The sequence below is a fragment of the Zeugodacus cucurbitae genome, chromosome 6, assembly GCF_028554725.1.
Source record: "Zeugodacus cucurbitae isolate PBARC_wt_2022May chromosome 6, idZeuCucr1.2, whole genome shotgun sequence".
In the NCBI taxonomy this organism is placed as follows: domain Eukaryota; kingdom Metazoa; phylum Arthropoda; class Insecta; order Diptera; family Tephritidae; genus Zeugodacus; species Zeugodacus cucurbitae.
In genome coordinates this window covers 66,577,292-66,594,439 of record NC_071671.1, presented here as the reverse complement: position 1 = coordinate 66,594,439, position 17,148 = coordinate 66,577,292, and the positions used below count along the sequence as shown (strand labels likewise).

Here is a 17,148-nt window from a genome sequence, read left to right as displayed (position 1 = left end):
ACTTTTTGTTTGGCGCTCATATTGAAACAATTTACTCAATATATTCAAGATAAATAAATGGCAACTCTGTTCCTGTATATGCATAAAAGGTAGAAATAGCGAAATATTTCCATACTTTCTGAGTCTATCTATTAAAGAGTCTCTCGGACACATTTTTTTAAACATTTTGTAGGATTTTACTAAAGTTTCCCATTCAGACTAGGTGGCAACTCTATTTCAAAATATATGCGCACTAAATATTTCAGGTATATTTTCCAAAAAGATTTAAAAATTACTTACTTTTTAAAATTTTTTATAATACAGCCAGTTTTTTGCCCAGTTTTTTATGGGTGGCAACTCTATCTCATAATAAGCTTAATTAATGACTTCCCAGCTACTTTGCCTTACATACATATACTCGTACTACATTTCGCAAGAAAATATAAGCAAGTTAATTCGATTACAAGTGTGACTCAACATTTGTGAATAATTTCCATAAAACATAGCGGTAACTGCGTAGAAAAGCATATTCTGAAGTAATTGTATTTCAATGAATACGAGTATATCCCATGCTTTTGTTTTCAATTGTAAAACTCCAAGAGGACATTAGTCTTGGGAAGACATAACACCCCACACATACCGATTTATATACATACATATATTTTACTATGTACATGTGTATATAAAGTATTGTATTTATCTTGCAGAATTAAATATTTATTTGCCCAGCAAGTGCGATGAGCAACACCCGCCTGGTCCAGCCTTGGGGGTTGTATGCCTACGGTGGGTGATTAAGCAAACATATGGCAAGTGTAGTAAAAGAAGCGAGAGAATTTGTTAGGAAAATAGCCGCACATCTACTGCAAAGTCATGCAAAGTTGTGGGGAGACTGTGCCATAACTGACTGTGCGAAAACAGTTATACTTTGAAGGGAATTTGCTGTAAGCAAACATATTGATTTTATACTCTTGTTGCTATTCAAGGCTGTGCAACTGCTAGTGCCGGCAAGAAATCAAGTACATTATAAAGCAAGAAGCAAACTACCTTTACGAGAGAATAATTAAAGGTGATTAACCTTTGTTACTTGGTAACTGCGTCCATTGATTACTAAGCCTATTACAAATGATGGTACTTTGAATACAGAGTGCTCTACGCAAAGCTTTTAGCGAGTGCAGGAAGGTTCATTAGGCATGAATAAAATAAAAAAGAAACATTAATGTGGTAGAATCTAAAGCTTTAATGTAAGAATACCTCATTTCAGGTATAAATACGCTTTATTTCCCATTTTTATTAAATTTGTTAATTTATACGAGTTGTTTGTTCGTTTCGTCATTCAAAAATAGCAAATAAATTATAAAGAAAGTTAAGAATATTTGGATGCCACTTACCTTTTTTCACTGAAATATCCACAGCATGCAGTCACTATTCATTTAACAATGGGAACGATGTGGAAATAAAATCCGAAATATCAAATCCAAGTTAATCCACAAGTTAAGCTTGCTATTCAGTGCACTAAACCACCGTTTATTATGCTTTATTTATTGCCACTGATGTTAAATAAATAAATCAGAACACTTTCACAGAATATTTAACTGCAAATAGAAAGAGAAAAATTTTATATTAATGTAAATGTAAAGGCAGAAACTGGACTAAAAATGATACCCTATTTATTTAAATTAATTGTAAAGCTACTCATTCATTTATTGACGATTATTTTACAATATATCTTCAACAATTGAGACGTCACATAGATATGTAAATTAACTAACCGTATGCGCTACTTTAACTAAATGAGCAGCATTTAATGAAGCAACTCAGAAAAAAAATCGCTTAAAATAAATTAGCAAAACCAACATTGTTTGTTGGCATAATAAATTGCGCGTTCGCCGACAGCGCGTGCATTGACTTTTACACAATTTACTAGATGCTTACACACAAATATTTACCTATTTAAGTATATAAATAAGTATACACTTTAATACTGAGTCCATTCTAATAGTTTAAACGCTTGTGGCCAAGTTCAACGACGAAGCACGATCAAAACAAAATGCGAAAAACTTTTCTTTAGCACTTGATTACTTAAATTCCATGGAATTTTTGGACAAAATTCATCATAAATCATTGAACTTTGCATGCCGGGTAAATGTCACTGGTCAATTTGAGAGTTATATAAGTTTTCCTCACATTAATGTTGTTATTAAGGTAAATATTTGGAGTGTCAATACCTTGTCATTAATAACGTTAAGTAATAGTAGCAAATTTTGGTGATTAGAGAATCGAACAAACCACTAGTATAAATGCAAGAGTCTGGAATAAGGAAATGAGGAATAAGGAATTTTAGGTTGTTGTCAGACTCCCCTTAATGGAATAATTAAGGTAAGTAACAACTTCTTGTCATTAAAATTAAGCTGTCTTCGTTTAGCAAACCTTAGAGAGATTGGCGAATCGAACTAAACAGTAGTATTAATGCAGATATATTGGCATAAACAAATAGAGGTGGAATAAAGAGTGAAACTTAGTTAGTGATTAATCGAACACACAAATAGACTACAGACAAGTAAGGAAGGGCTAAGTTCGGGTGTAACCGAACATTTTATACTCTCGCAATTTATTTATTTGACTTTAATTATATTATGTAATACACAATTTGACCCACATATTCGTCATATTGTATAAAGTCCATTGAAAGTTGGACACCATAATATTAGACTAGAAGCAGCGAGGTCCTCGTGTTCGATATATGGGACCTTAAAAACCTATGGTCCGATTTCGGCGATTTTGAATGGGGCTGCCACACTATAAACATAGTATTTGTGCAAAGTTCTGCACCGATATCTTCACTAGTGCTCACTTTACATGTTGTAAAGTAAACGATTCAGATTGTCTTCAAAGTTCTGGTATATAAGAAGTAGGCGTGGTTGTGAACCGATTTCACTACACCTATTTTCACAACATATCATTGAGATGTAAGGAAACTATTACAAACCAAGTTTCATTGAAATCGGTCAAGTAGTTCCTGAGATATGGTTTTTGACCCATAAGTGGGCGACGCCACGCCCATTTTCCATTTTGTAGAAAAATCTGAGTGCAGCTTCCATCTCCCATTTCTTATGTGAAATTTAGTGTTTCTGCCGTTTTTCGTTAGTGAGTTAACCCACTTTTAGTAATTTTCAACCTAACCTTTGTATGGGAGGTGGGCGTGGTTATTATCCGATATCTTTCATTTTTGGACTGTACTAAGAAGTGGCTAAACAAAACGACTGCAGAAAGTTTGGTTTATATAGCTCTATTGGTTTCCGATATATGTACAAAAAACCAATTTGAAGGCGGGACCACGCCCACCTCCCCAAAAAAATTACATCCGAATGTGCCCCTCCCTAATGGGATCCTATGTTCCAAATTTCATTTTCATAACTTTATTTATGGCTTAGTTATGACACTGTATAGGTTTTCGGTTTCCGCCATTTTGTGGGCGTGGCAGTGGACCGATTTTGCCCATTTTCGAAAGCAACCTCCTCAGGGTGCCAAGGAACATGATAAGTTTAAGATATCTTAATTTTTACTCAAGTTATCGCTTGCACAGACAGACGGACAGACATCCGGATTTCAAATCTACTCGTCATCCTGATCATTTATGTATATATAACCCCATATCTAACTCTTATATTTCTTGGTGACACAAACAACCGTTACTATTATACTCCGTGCAACAGGTTGCGAGAGTATAAAAATGGAGTAACAAACGAAAAATAGAGAGTAGTTAATTGAACAAAAAACTGGTATAAATACAAAAGACTGGTATAATTAAATGGAGAAGGAATGACAAGCAATATTATCTTTTTAATGAACTAATCTTATACTATACTATACTTATACTGAATATATTGGTCGCTCTCTTAAACTCCATGTATTCTTAATTGTTTCAAAATAGTCGATCGGATCGCTAGCGATGGTATATTGACCAAGGAAATCCCAAGAGAAAAGAGTACATCTTAAACAAGTTACGATGGAGGCTATACATTTTAGATTCTTTATGACTATATCTATGTTATGAGACGGGGTAATTACAATAACAAGATTGTGAACAAGCTATAGTTAAGTCAGATAGAATGGAAAAGTGTGGTTATTCAGTTCATATATGGAAAGGTGGTGAATATCGTATATTAAACGAGCGATATCAGTTACTATTTTTTCGTCAAAAAAGTTATATATATTTTTATATTTCATTGAAAAATTCTAATTTTCAAGTTAGTTAAAATTAAAACTGAAATCTTCCGATATACATCCAAGAGATATTTATGTATGTATTTCTTTCCAATCAATATGAAACCAAGTACATGTGTATGTCAAACTAGTCTACTCAGATAAGTAGAAGGTCTCAAAGGAAACTCATTATAATCCAAAAGTGACTTCAATATATGTAAACTTTAACCACCAAAGCGTGAAAAAAGAAGCGCGTTGTTAAAACTTATCTTGAAAGTTCAAGCAAGAAATTTGTTGCATAAAAATGCGGAAAAATCTGCCTGCGGCAATAAAAGTTGTTGCTACAAGTGCTTGTTGCAACCAATACGAGTATGTACCACATCATGACTCTGTTTATATGCCAGGCTGAAAGACAAGGGACGAAAGGCATGTAAGCGCGCTAAGAATAGCACAGCACAGCACACTGGTGCTGCTAGTGGCGCACCACGTACAACAATTCAACGGATAAGCTAAACTTAACGCGGATTTAGCCGCATTCTGGCTTAAAGCAAGACGACAAACACACACCGATGCACGAGTAAACAGAAAAGAATGCGCACAAAAAACAGGTGGTGAACCAGCAAAACGCACAGTGAAAATGATATGGAAATGCATGCAGATTAAAAAGCGCTAGAAAATCGAACAAAAAACCGACAGTGAAGGCTGAATGAGAAAACGAAAAAGTACGAGTATGCAAGAAGGAACAAGGTAAAACTACAAGTACACGCTGTGGAAAAAGGGGGAGAAAAAAGTAAAAAGTAGAAGCAGAATGCAAAGTCACCTGTGCAATTGCAACACGGGCTTGCCACTTGTCCATCAGCGCCAACAGCAGCAACAACAAAAGCAAAAACAACAGTGAATGCAATAAGAACACAGTGAGTGGTGTATAGTTGAGGGCAGTGGCAGTGATGTAGCGGCACTTCTTGGCTTCGCAAGGCAAATATATGCGAGTGAGTGTGTATGTGTGTGTGTGTGTGTGTGTGTTTATGAAGTATGCAGTCGCAGAATGGACTCCTGCAACGTCAACGAAGCAAGAAAAAAAGTACTACCAAACTGACTAGCAGTTAGCAGCGACGCAAGCAGCGCACAAAGCAGCAGTCAATACAACGGTGTCGGCCACAATTGCAAATAGTGGCAGTAGCAATGCCAGTAGTCGCCGCCGCAGTGGCACTAACGCCGAAACCGGTTAGGCAACTTCTTTCATTTTTGCTATTAAAATGAATATTTTTCTTTCTTTTATTTTTCCTTTTCTTAATATTTTTTTCTTTATTTCTTCCACATGTTCATCAGCTTGTCTTACTTTATATCTTTTATCTATTTGGTTTTTTTTCTTCGCTACTCGCTTGCTTGATGTATGTTAAATGCTCGTAAAGGGTGATTTTTTAAGAGCTTGATAACTTTTTTTAAAAAAAAAACGCATAAAATTTGCAAAATCTCATCGGTTCTTTATTTGAAACGTTAGATTGGTTCATGACATTTACTTTTTGAAGATAATTTCATTTAAATGTTGACCGCGGCTGCGTCTTAGGTGGTTCATTCGGAAAGTCCAATTTTGGGCAACTTTTTCGAGCATTTCGGCCGGAATAGCCCGAATTTCTTCGGAAATGTTGTCTTCCAAAGCTGGAATAGTTGCTGGCTTATTTCTGTAGACATTAGACTTGACGTAGCCCCACAAAAAATAGTCTAAAGGCGTTAAATCGCATGATCTTGGTGGCCAACTTACGGGTCCATTTCTTGAGATGAATTGTTCTCCGAAGTTTTCCCTCAAAATGGCCATAGAATCGCGAGCTGTGTGGCATGTAGCGCCATCTTGTTGAAACCACATGTCAACCAAGTTCAGTTCTTCCATTTTTGGCAACAAAAAGTTTGTTAGCATCGAACGATAGCGATCGCCATTCACCGTAACGTTGCGTCCAACAGCATCTTTGAAAAAATACGGTCCAATGATTCCACCAGCGTACAAACCACACCAAACAGTGCATTTTTCGGGATGCATGGGCAGTTCTTGAACGGCTTCTGGTTGCTCTTCACCCCAAATGCGGCAATTTTGCTTATTTACGTAGCCATTCAACCAGAAATGAGCCTCATCGCTGAACAAAATTTGTCGATAAAAAAGCGGATTTTCTGCAAACTTTTCTAGGGCCCATTCACTGAAAATTCGACGTTGTGGCAGATCGTTCGGCTTCAGTTCTTGCACGAGCTGTATTTTATACGGTTTTACACCAAGATCTTTGCGTAAAATCTTCCATGTGGTCGAATAACACAAACCCAATTGCTGCGAACGGCGACGAATCGACATTTCACGGTCTTCAGCCACACTCTCAGAAACAGACGCAATATTCTCTTCTGTACGCACTGTACGCATTCGTGTGGTTGGTTTAATGTCCAATAAAGTAAACTGAGTGCGAAACTTGGTCACAATCGCATTAATTGTTTGCTCACTTGGTCGATTATGTAGACCATAAATCGGACGTAAAGCGCGAAACACATTTCGAACCGAACACTGATTTTGGTAATAAAATTCAATGATTTGCAAGCGTTGCTCGTTAGTAAGTCTATTCATGATGAAATGTCAAAGCATACTGAGCATCTTTCTCTTTGACACCATGTCTGAAATCCCACGTGATCTGTCAAATACTAATGCATGAAAATCCTAACCTCAAAAAAATCACCCGTTATATCTTACAATTGAACGAGTTTCGGACGGCAAAAACAACAACAACAACAACAAAACGGGCAGTCAACTAGCTATCAGCACAGCTATCGATGGTGCAGTCATTATCTATGTATGTGTGTGTGCGGCAAGTGGCATACAAACGTTCGCTTAGTAAAAGGAATTTATTTCGTGTGGCAGAATTGCTCGAAGGCAGCTGCAATTTTGCAATTCACAATTCGCTTGCAATTTTATTATTATTTGTTGTTTTGCGCACGCGTGGCACCAGCAAACACACACATGAATGCATATATACTTACATGTGTATGTGTATGTGTAATTGCAATAAGTGAGTGGAGCTTCATCTGTGGCGGCTATTGGCCCGACGCATAAAATGGCAAAAATTAATTCTGTGCGAAAATGCAATTGCTCTAAGCGTTTGTTCGCAACAACATAACTACAATAATGTGTGTATATATGTAGCAAGGTGCATGCTCATAATTGCGCGTGTTATTTAATTATATACACACACACACATACATACATATGTATATCATATATGTATGCTTTGTGGGAAAAATGAAATATCAGAATGTTGCATTTATAAAACATGAGCAAGCGGATAAAAGTTGTTCTAAACAAATACTGCCGGCGTGTGTTGAGCGATTATCAGCTTGAGGCTGCTAACTCTATATTATATATACATATGTATGTGTGATTGCGCGCTTAAGCGCCGTAATAACTATGGCATGCATATAAATAGAGCAGCGTTTAATGCATAGTGCGAATTAATAACACAGCTAATATTTATTTAAATTTTGTTAACACGCGATAATTTATTTGAAAGTTTATTTTTTCCGCCTATATAAGCACATTAAGAGCTGCTATTCTGTTATTGTTAGTGATAAATACTGTTTTCTTTAAATTTGCTTATTTTATTTTATTAATTCAAAATTCAATTTATTCATGCGGAAGCATCAATTATAGTTGTTGTCTTCTCTCTTTTATTATCAAAAAGTGTTTTAAATTAAAATAATTGATGCATATAAGCGTGTTAGGCTGTTAACAGCTGTTAACATTTCTCTTACGGTACTTATTTATTTGTATTTATTATATTCAAGAAAAATTTTTTGTGTGAAAAAAAATACTATGAAAATATAATATATAATACTAGCAGATTGCTCCGGTCTCGCACCGGCTTAAACAAACATAAAGTTATAGGTTTAATCTTATACACACTCTCCCATACATACATATATATGTACTTTCCCGTTTCTTCTGTGGGTTCATTTTAAAAAAGTAAAATTAGGAAAATTCTAACATGAAATTATATTTTATTTGCAATGAGCTAAAACTTGATGAGGACCTCTAGGCTTTGGTGTCCGTTGTCTTTCTCTATGATTATGAAGGCGTTGGGAACGCTCAGAGGTCGACGCCCTAGTGCGAGCTTTATATGTTTCTAATATTTTGTTCTTCAAGCCGCTGCACACGCTTCATACTCCACTCTCAAGCGCGTACTTGGCAGGCTTGGCTGCGAGCGCTCGTTACTCAACTCTCTGGCACGCGATAGCGATGCGAAGAGAATGACTTGCAAGACGATTTGCAGTTTCAGATTAAGGTTCTCCATCACGGGGTCTTTTTAATACCCTCACCTGGGAACTATTTCCAAAAAGTTGAGATTCCAACAAAAAATATAGCAAATACTGGGGGTGAATGTAACTTTCCAGTGGTGAAAGAATTTTAGAAATCGGCATAGTAGTTTTCGAGTTTATTCATTACAAACATACATACAAATCTTTCCTCTTTTTAATAGTGGTATATGTAGATGAAGAAATATTTTAAGACTTTGAAAAATAATGCAAAAGTAAGGGGAAGCATATATTTCTTCGGAGGTGCCAAAAAAAGTTCCCTAACTGCTGACATGATTCCTGCCGAATGACTAGCTGAAACAAGACAATTCAAAAAGGTTGTTAAAGTTGAAGCTATTTACTATGCAACGACCTATATATCAAAAATTAACAAAATAGCATAGTTAAAAAAATATCGTTTTTTAGGTCAAAAAATTATAATTTTTTAATGCCAAATTGATAATTTTTAACAAATCAAAAAGATCGTAGGTTATTGTTTAAATTTAAATCCGGTCGGTAAATTTCTCGTTGAGTCAGAAATTTTGAAAAATGTCGTTTCGAGAAAAACCCGTTTATATAGCGGCTTATACCTGGGAGCGGTCGCTCTTTAGAACGCTGTCATTCAAAAACAAAGATACGACCTTACCACTTTCACAGGATATTTTTGAGAACTATCAAATTACCAAAAGAAAATCGAATTTTTTAAAAGTCACACTGGTATAGCTCCTTAAGTGAAAGAGAGGACTAAATTTCAAACCCACATTGGCATTGCCAATAAGACTAAACTGGTTTTATTTCAAGGTGTGATAACCGTCCTGGGAGCAAAGTATATACATTTTAAATTTCATTAAGATGATCGGGCGAATAGAATTCCGGTATAAGATTCTTGAACAAGTAAAGGTAAATAAAAAGTTGCTGTCTTCAATTCGCGCAAACTTTGAAAGTGCCGAATCACTGGTATAAAACACTTAGACTGGTATAATTAAATACTTCATTAGGTTTGAATTGAACTTTACTATTTGTTGTTGCTTTCATTCATACATATTCATTCATATTTTCAACGAAATCATTATATTTATTGGCAGTAACCTCATAAACCGCAATGGCGCATTGTTTCAATAATTTTCGCCTTCCTTCTCTTGTCTTTACATTAAGAAAATATATATTTCAATCTTTGATATGTTTCCAAATACTTCGAACGCATTAAGAGAAGAGCAAAATGAGTTCGGGTCTGTTAGGTTTCCATAGGATGTTGCGGTTTATCTTGGGAACACCCGTTCCAATAATTTAATTTGTGATTGTGGCGAATGGGATCTACTCAAAAGGATTCGAAGAGTTTTGTAAAGCTTTAAATGCATTTTGATGTCGTTGTTGTATATGGATTTCCATGAATAAATTTTTGGAGCACTATTGATATAACAACAACATTAAAACCTCCTGCAAACTCAACCTTTCATTCTATTAAAAACCTACACTTTTGCATATAAATGAGTACTGATATAGTGACCTTTTCAATGAAATCAACCAATACGAACGTTTTCAAAAACACTCAATTCACTATCATTAATTTTTAAGTATGATTATTGTTCACTTTTATACCAAAAGCATAGCATATTCGTACAATGTGCTCTGCGCTCTGTTAATAGTGTAAAATGGTATTTCCCTACGTTGTTTGAATAAATATGAAAACCAAACAATCAATAATTCAAGTCACATAGCGGCGTAGGCGGACATTTCGACATAGGCACATATTTAGATACAATAACAAACGTGCGCAAAAGAGCTGCTAACTGCTTATAAATAGTTAAAAGTCACTAACAGAGAATGGCTAAAAGTCAGTACAAATGAACTTACATTTTTTATATGGTATTTGTTTGTATGTTTGTTTGTTTGTATTTTAGTAGAATTTCTATTACAACGTGCCTTTGATTCGTTAAACTTGGTTAATTTATTTATGAAAGTAATAAATGTTTTCACACATTCACACACACACACATATACAGTTGTTTGTATTTCGAATTTGTTTTACAACTTGTTGCATCTGGACGATGTCAAATCAGAAATTTTTTTCCATTCTTCTTAAAGGTTATTAAACTTCACAAATATTTGGAGAATTTCTTAGCTTTAAGTTGTTACAAGGCATGCATATGTATGTAGGTGTACTTAAAGTGCATAAATGGAAGCATACTTATATGCATGCGTGGGTAAAAACCAAAAAATTTAAAATTTTCATAAATTATTTTGATGCAACTCAGCTTTCTGCTGTGTATATTATAGAAATATTTATTCGGTATATTTTGAAATAAACTAAATTTACACGACAGTTTTTAATAAAAATTGTGTCAGATTGGTCACAATCAGTGAGACTTCTTCTCTTCTTTATTTTAAAATATTATTAAAACAGAGAATCTCCTCCGTTTAGAGTTATGATTTTTTTCTTAATTGTAATATTTTGCTATTGACATTTAATTATTCCTATTTGAAATCTAAGAATTCTGTTCTAAAGATAAACTGACGCTTCCTTTGTAAAAGAGTCTTTTATAATACCAATATTATTGATCAATATTATTGAATCAATATTTGATCTACTTTGGCGATTTACCATATTATTTTAAATTGATTTCTTTTAGCAAGCCGCATAAATTATAAATCCTGTTTTATTAGTTTAGAGTGGGAACTCTGTGAAATGATGTGATACTATGTTCGGACCGACATTGAAAACATGTTTTCATAGAAAAAAATGAGTTTTCGTTCTTAAACTTATGTTTTCATCCATGCAAAATCGGTCAAACGAAATCAGAGTTTTCGCTGAAAACTATTTGAAAACTTACATTTCACTCATTATAATGCCTGCTCTAGTTTAGTCAATATACATATTTTGCCATCCCCGAATTGTCAATTAATATTTGTTTACATTTTCAAAAGAATGGAGAAAAAAAAAAGTACAAAAATAGAAATTCGTGGGGTGAGAAGGAGGAAGCGCTTCTAATTGAATTGTGGCAAAATAAGTTGCTTGCTCTTCGCGGGCCCAGAAAAAATAGTCATTTAAATAAGCATTAAACGATGTTTGTTCAACTCTTCTATCTTTTTTGCAAGGCCAAGGTGCTGGGTAATAAGATATAAATTCTCTTGAAGTATCATCGTTGCGCAAGATATTTATCTGACTCTTCAAAGCCAATACCTTCATTATTAACATTTTCTTGTCGTGATTCTATAAAAAAGGATCATTAATAATAATTTAAAGCAAATATTAAAGATTCCAAAACTTGCCATTCTCGTTGCTCAAAAGTTAAACAAACAAATAATTGAATTGTGAACTGTCAATGAAAACTCATCGAAAACACATTATGTCGTCAGAACGACTTTGGTTCCACAATCCACAAATTGTGTTTTCAAGATGTTTTCAATGTCGGTCCTAACGTAGTATACAATATGGACTGAACACATGAGGTACCAGTAACACCGACAATCTCGCAAAAAAATAGTTCAGAAACAAAAAGCTCAGGAAAATAATTTGCTTAATGTCTAAACTGCAGAACATGCTTTCAGTTTCTAAGTTTCATATTTTGTTAAGAGTTTTATATGTGTATATAGAAACATCAGAATCCAAAAAATATGGTTTTGGGTACCAATCGGTTAGAAAGACGATTACGAGATCACCCTTGAAAGTAGGTTTAACGATAAATGAAACAGACCCTATTGTATATTCGCCAAGGGATTGTCGAATCATGAGCAATATCCAAAATTATTTATTGGATATTTTTTTGATTTTATAACAACAACAACAAACTTAGAAATGTTTATTTACAAAATAAGGCGTAAAAGCTTTATTGTTATCATCTAAGAAATACATACATACTAACCTCACATATTAATTTTCTATGCAAGAAAAATTATTTATTCAAACAAATTCACATTCTTCACAGAAATAATCATTATAGACACCTCAATACATAATGAGATAAGAAATAAAAGTGATCTTTTGAACTATTGGCGTTCTATATAGTTAGAGCGAAATTTGCAGTCTCAACTAATATTCATACATAATTTTGCATTTCACTACTTAGGCATACATGCATACATATGTACATATAGATTATATTGGCAGCTTATGGTGGTATTGTGCCACTTTTTTACGCTCAAGTGTTTACAACTTACTATGATTTGAATTCCGTGGCATTTCCAGTTGAAAGATGTATGCCAAAGTGCAGTTGTTGGCAAGCGTATTGCAGCCACGAAGCGGCCAAGCGCTTGCAAATACACACACAAAAGTAATTGCTAAGTTTCACCAAAAATTTTATGTTTTAATTATTGTAATATTTTTTATTATTATTTAGTTGCATACACTGTATTTTTTTATTTTGCTTAATAATTTTTAGTTTTGTAATATTTTTTATGACTGCTAATTCCGGTTTAATAAAGAAATTCACACTCTATGGTATATATATTTATATATTTATGTAATTTGTAATATATTATATAATTTAATTTAATTTATATATTTACTTCATTTTTCATTTATATATAATTTTTATATTTTTTCCTTATGAATATTACATACTTTATATAAATATGTATGTTCGTACATATATCTCAACACCAAATTGGTCAGCACAAGCACTCGCAGATAATCTCATGGAATTGCACAACTGTATTTGAAGCCAAACTTAACCGTTTGAGCTGTCATTTAATACTTTTTTAATAATTTATTTTCTCAAATTTTTCGTCACCTCTGGAAGTTTTTGTTGTTGTAATGCCAGTAAACAGTAATATATTTGGAGTTTTGAATTTTCTACTAATTCACACACACGGCGCACAAATTTGCTGAGCGAAAAATATACAAAATTCAGAAACCACACAAAAATAAACTCCGAACGACAGACAGACACACTCGACGACGGCCCACAAAGATGAAAAAGCCAACTTGAGACCGAAGTAACAAACACCTTTACACTTGCAATATTTATATATATATATATGTGTGTGTGCGTGTGGTGTGGCGAACGTCTCGCAACGTATAATTCGAAAATACTCAACTCAATAGCAACAACGACCGCAAAGTCAACGTTAATAACGTTAGCGATTGCTGCTGCGGGCAGCGCTGTCGGCGCTATAAACGCGTTTGGACGCACAATTCACACAAATATTGGGCCAAACAAGCGGTGTGACGACTCATACATATAGATTCGTAGACAAACACTAATACACTTGCGTGTGTGTGTGTTTGTAGTTGTTGTAGCTTGCCTGTGTGTTGATGTCAAAAAACCGGTAAGACGAAAAGGCCAACTTGCTACTTTGCCACACTAACGTCTTTCGTCGTTTTGTAGTTGTTGTTGTTGTTGTCGTATTTTGTTGCACATACGCTGATTGCAGTCGACTTTTAGCACTTAAGTCGTTTGTATGTATATATGTATGTATTTTTATTTTCTTGCACTAACCGCTTTCATTATTATCGCTTCAACATGTATTCTCACACACATACATACATAGAAACTCACATTTGTATTTTGTTTTGCTTTGCTTCACTATGTCGCACTTTCCTCCCCTTTTTTTTATTAGGGTTGCACCATCACTATCTCTATGCTCCCTTTGTAGAGTGTGTGTGTGTGTGTGTGCGTTGTTGTTGTGTTGATACACAGTGTACGCCGTTGCACTGCACTTTTCCGTAACACGTCCGAACACCACGAGTAGTCAACCAAAACTGAAACTCATTCACCGATTAGCGCGTTGGTGAGCATAGCGCTGCGTGTAGTACGGACGTTACGTTAACGACGGCGACGGCGACGGCGTTGACGTCAACTCCAATAAGACAAAAACCACCACCGTTATGTGTGCAGAGTTCTTATAACAGTGACGACGCTGCCGACGTTAACAGTGCTGTTAATGAATATTGGAGTTTTAACAATAGCAGTTGCTGCTTTGACATACAGTGCGCTGTCGCTGTTGTCATGTTCTTTAACAGAAATGTTCGTGAATTTCTGAATTCAATTTTTAACGGGATTTAAAAGTCGATTTCAAATTTAAAATATCTGCAAAATAGGTTAGTCTCAATAGTGGAGAAAGAGAATCTATAAAAACTCCATTGAATATTAAGAAGTATTTAGAGATGTGGTGAGTTGGTTTAAACATTTTAAGGATCTTTTTAGAGGAAAGATATTATTCTAAGACGAACTCCATAATATAAGGCGCGATTTACAAAATTGCTATGTTTTCTAGTTTATACTTCCTTATGTGACCAATAAATGCTCCTAGTTATATCTTTAGAAAATATAGCTACAGCTCTAGCATCTGAGAGTATTGATTTCGAGATTTTCAAATCGAACAAACAACTGGTATAAATGTCAAAAACTGGTATAATCAGTTAAAGATCTTAAGAAAAAATAGCTACAGCTTGAAACTGAAAGAGCTAATAATTGGAGAGCGTTGAATAGAACAAACAACTGGTATACATGAAAGAAAAAACCGATATAATCAAGAGCACATGTCTTAAGGAAAAATACCGAGAACTCTGGGTTTTAATAGAATTGGATGGGACAGCGTCAACTCAAACTAAAACTGGTATAAATGCAAAACAACTGGTATAAGCAAGAAGATATTTTTACGAAAACAGTTTTTGAATTCGAGATAACTGAATTAGAGATTTTCGAATTGAACAAATGTATGTATGTGATTGGCGTTGCAACCGTTTAGCCGGTTATAGCCGAATCGACGATAGTGCGCCACCTCTCTCTCCTTCGCAGTTCGGCGCCAGTTGGAGATCCCAAGTGTAACCAGGTCGCTCTCCACCTGGTCCCTCCAACGGAGTGGAGGCCTTCCCCTTCCTCGGCTTCCTCCGGCGGGTACTGCATCGAACACTTTCAGGGCTGGAGTGTTTTCGTCCATTCGGACAACATGACCTAGCCAGCGTAGCCGCTGTTTTTTTATTCACTGAACTATGTCAATGTCGTCGTATAACTCGTACAGCTCATCGTTCCATCGTCTGCGGTATTCGCCGTTGCCAATGTTCTGAGGACCATAAATCTTGCGCAAAATTTTCCTCTCGAAAACTCCTAGTGCCGTCTCATCTGATGTTGACAATGTCCAAGCTTCTGCACCGTAGACGAAATTATCTACAACCTCGAAGTTATGACTGTCAACAGTGACAGTGGTATAAATGTAAAAAACTGGTATAAAAAGTCAAATGGTATAATAATAAGTCAGTTTATCAAAATATACACTAGTTCTTTATAACTTAGTTGTTACTTTCAGATGTAGTTTTATAACAAGAGAGCTTGACTATCTAGCGATCATAGAAACGGCGCATCCTTGTCGGCTAAATGTTCCCACAAAAATATTAGTATCGTCCGTTGAATATTCGAATCGATAGAGAAGTGATTGATCCTCTAAAATCCTCTGTAAGTTTATAGGTATTCTATGAATACGAATATGAGTACTATATATCCTCCTAATATAGTACTCATATTCCCAAAATTCTTAAATAGAGCGATATTCTTATGTATATTTTAGATTTACATAGGTTACCTATGCACATCACTCTGTGAAAATCTTCTGATATGCCCTCGATACTCTCCAACTATTCTTATTAGTTACATTATATTCCTGGATAGATAATGACGAAATACAAGCTGCAATTCCCAAACTAAACTCTTGAGAGGAACAAAACCGTTATGTTCGGCGCTTTTGGTCGCATAGACTTGCCTTAAATACATGAACTTCAGATTCAAATAAGTGAAAATTTATTTTTCCTTCTCTATATCAACCACTCTTTTCCAAGCAGCGACTTACTCCAATTCGCGACATAAGCAACCATTTGTATTTTATGACGACTATTTCTGCCAACTACAGCTACACTGCATTGAAATCCCGTTAACATCTGTTGCGCGCTTTCACCTGCGCCAAAGGCAGATATTAAAGCTCTCGTTGAAGCATTATATATAGCTGCTCCTCTACTTCAAGGCAATTTTTTCCCCAGCAATGCGCGCGCCAATGAATATTTATGAGCCCGTAGTATGGCAACCCTGGTGTGTGCGGGTGTATGTCTTTGTGGAAATTTCATGCGCGACACCACTATGGTTTCGTTGCAAATTGAATTTGTTAGGCAAATTTTTACACTGTCACCATTCGGTTGGGTTTTATATGCGCTTTCCTGTCACTTCGCTTTGCTGTGTGGGCGAATATGAGCTTTTTGTAACTCTCACAAATACATATACGAGTATGTGCGTTGGTGTGGTTGTCAAGCGTGAATTCTGCGGCAATTTTAAATAATCAAATTGCCACCACCTGCGGCATGCAGATAATAACTTAGGAATGAAATTGTGAACTGGTATAAATGGCCTCCTAAGTGCCGAAGTCAATTAAGCGATTTCGTGTGTAAAATAAAATGAGTTGGACATGTTTCAAACCTCCAGTGGTTTCCCGTTTGATTTCATTTCGTTTTTAATTTAATTGCTGCTAACTGTGCTCTATTGTCAAATGACAAATTTTTTTATTATTTCTCGAAATTCGTTTTAAATTTTGCCTATACTTTGCTGAGCAACCATGCTGACCGCTGTCATTGCCATATTGTGTATGTTCTTGTTATTTTTGTTGTACGGCTGCATGTGCTTACGATATGTTAAATATTGAATTTTCATTCAATAAACCACA

General features: G+C 35.1%; 1 protein-coding gene across 3 annotated transcripts in view; it reads right to left on the bottom strand.

Annotated features, from left to right (window-relative positions):
- The window catches only part of LOC105211703 (protocadherin-like wing polarity protein stan), a 95,697-nt gene extending 81,510 nt beyond the window's left edge, over positions 1-14,187 (bottom strand). For all 3 annotated transcript variants that reach the window (XR_008471751.1, XM_011183284.3, XM_054233393.1), the window contains exons 1-2: positions 12,661-14,187; positions 1,368-1,571 (exon numbers count right to left, since the gene is read on the bottom strand). The gene's annotated coding sequence lies outside the window, so the exon portion shown is untranslated. The remainder of the gene's footprint in view (positions 1-1,367; positions 1,572-12,660) is intronic.
- Positions 14,188-17,148: the final 2,961 nt, after the last annotated feature.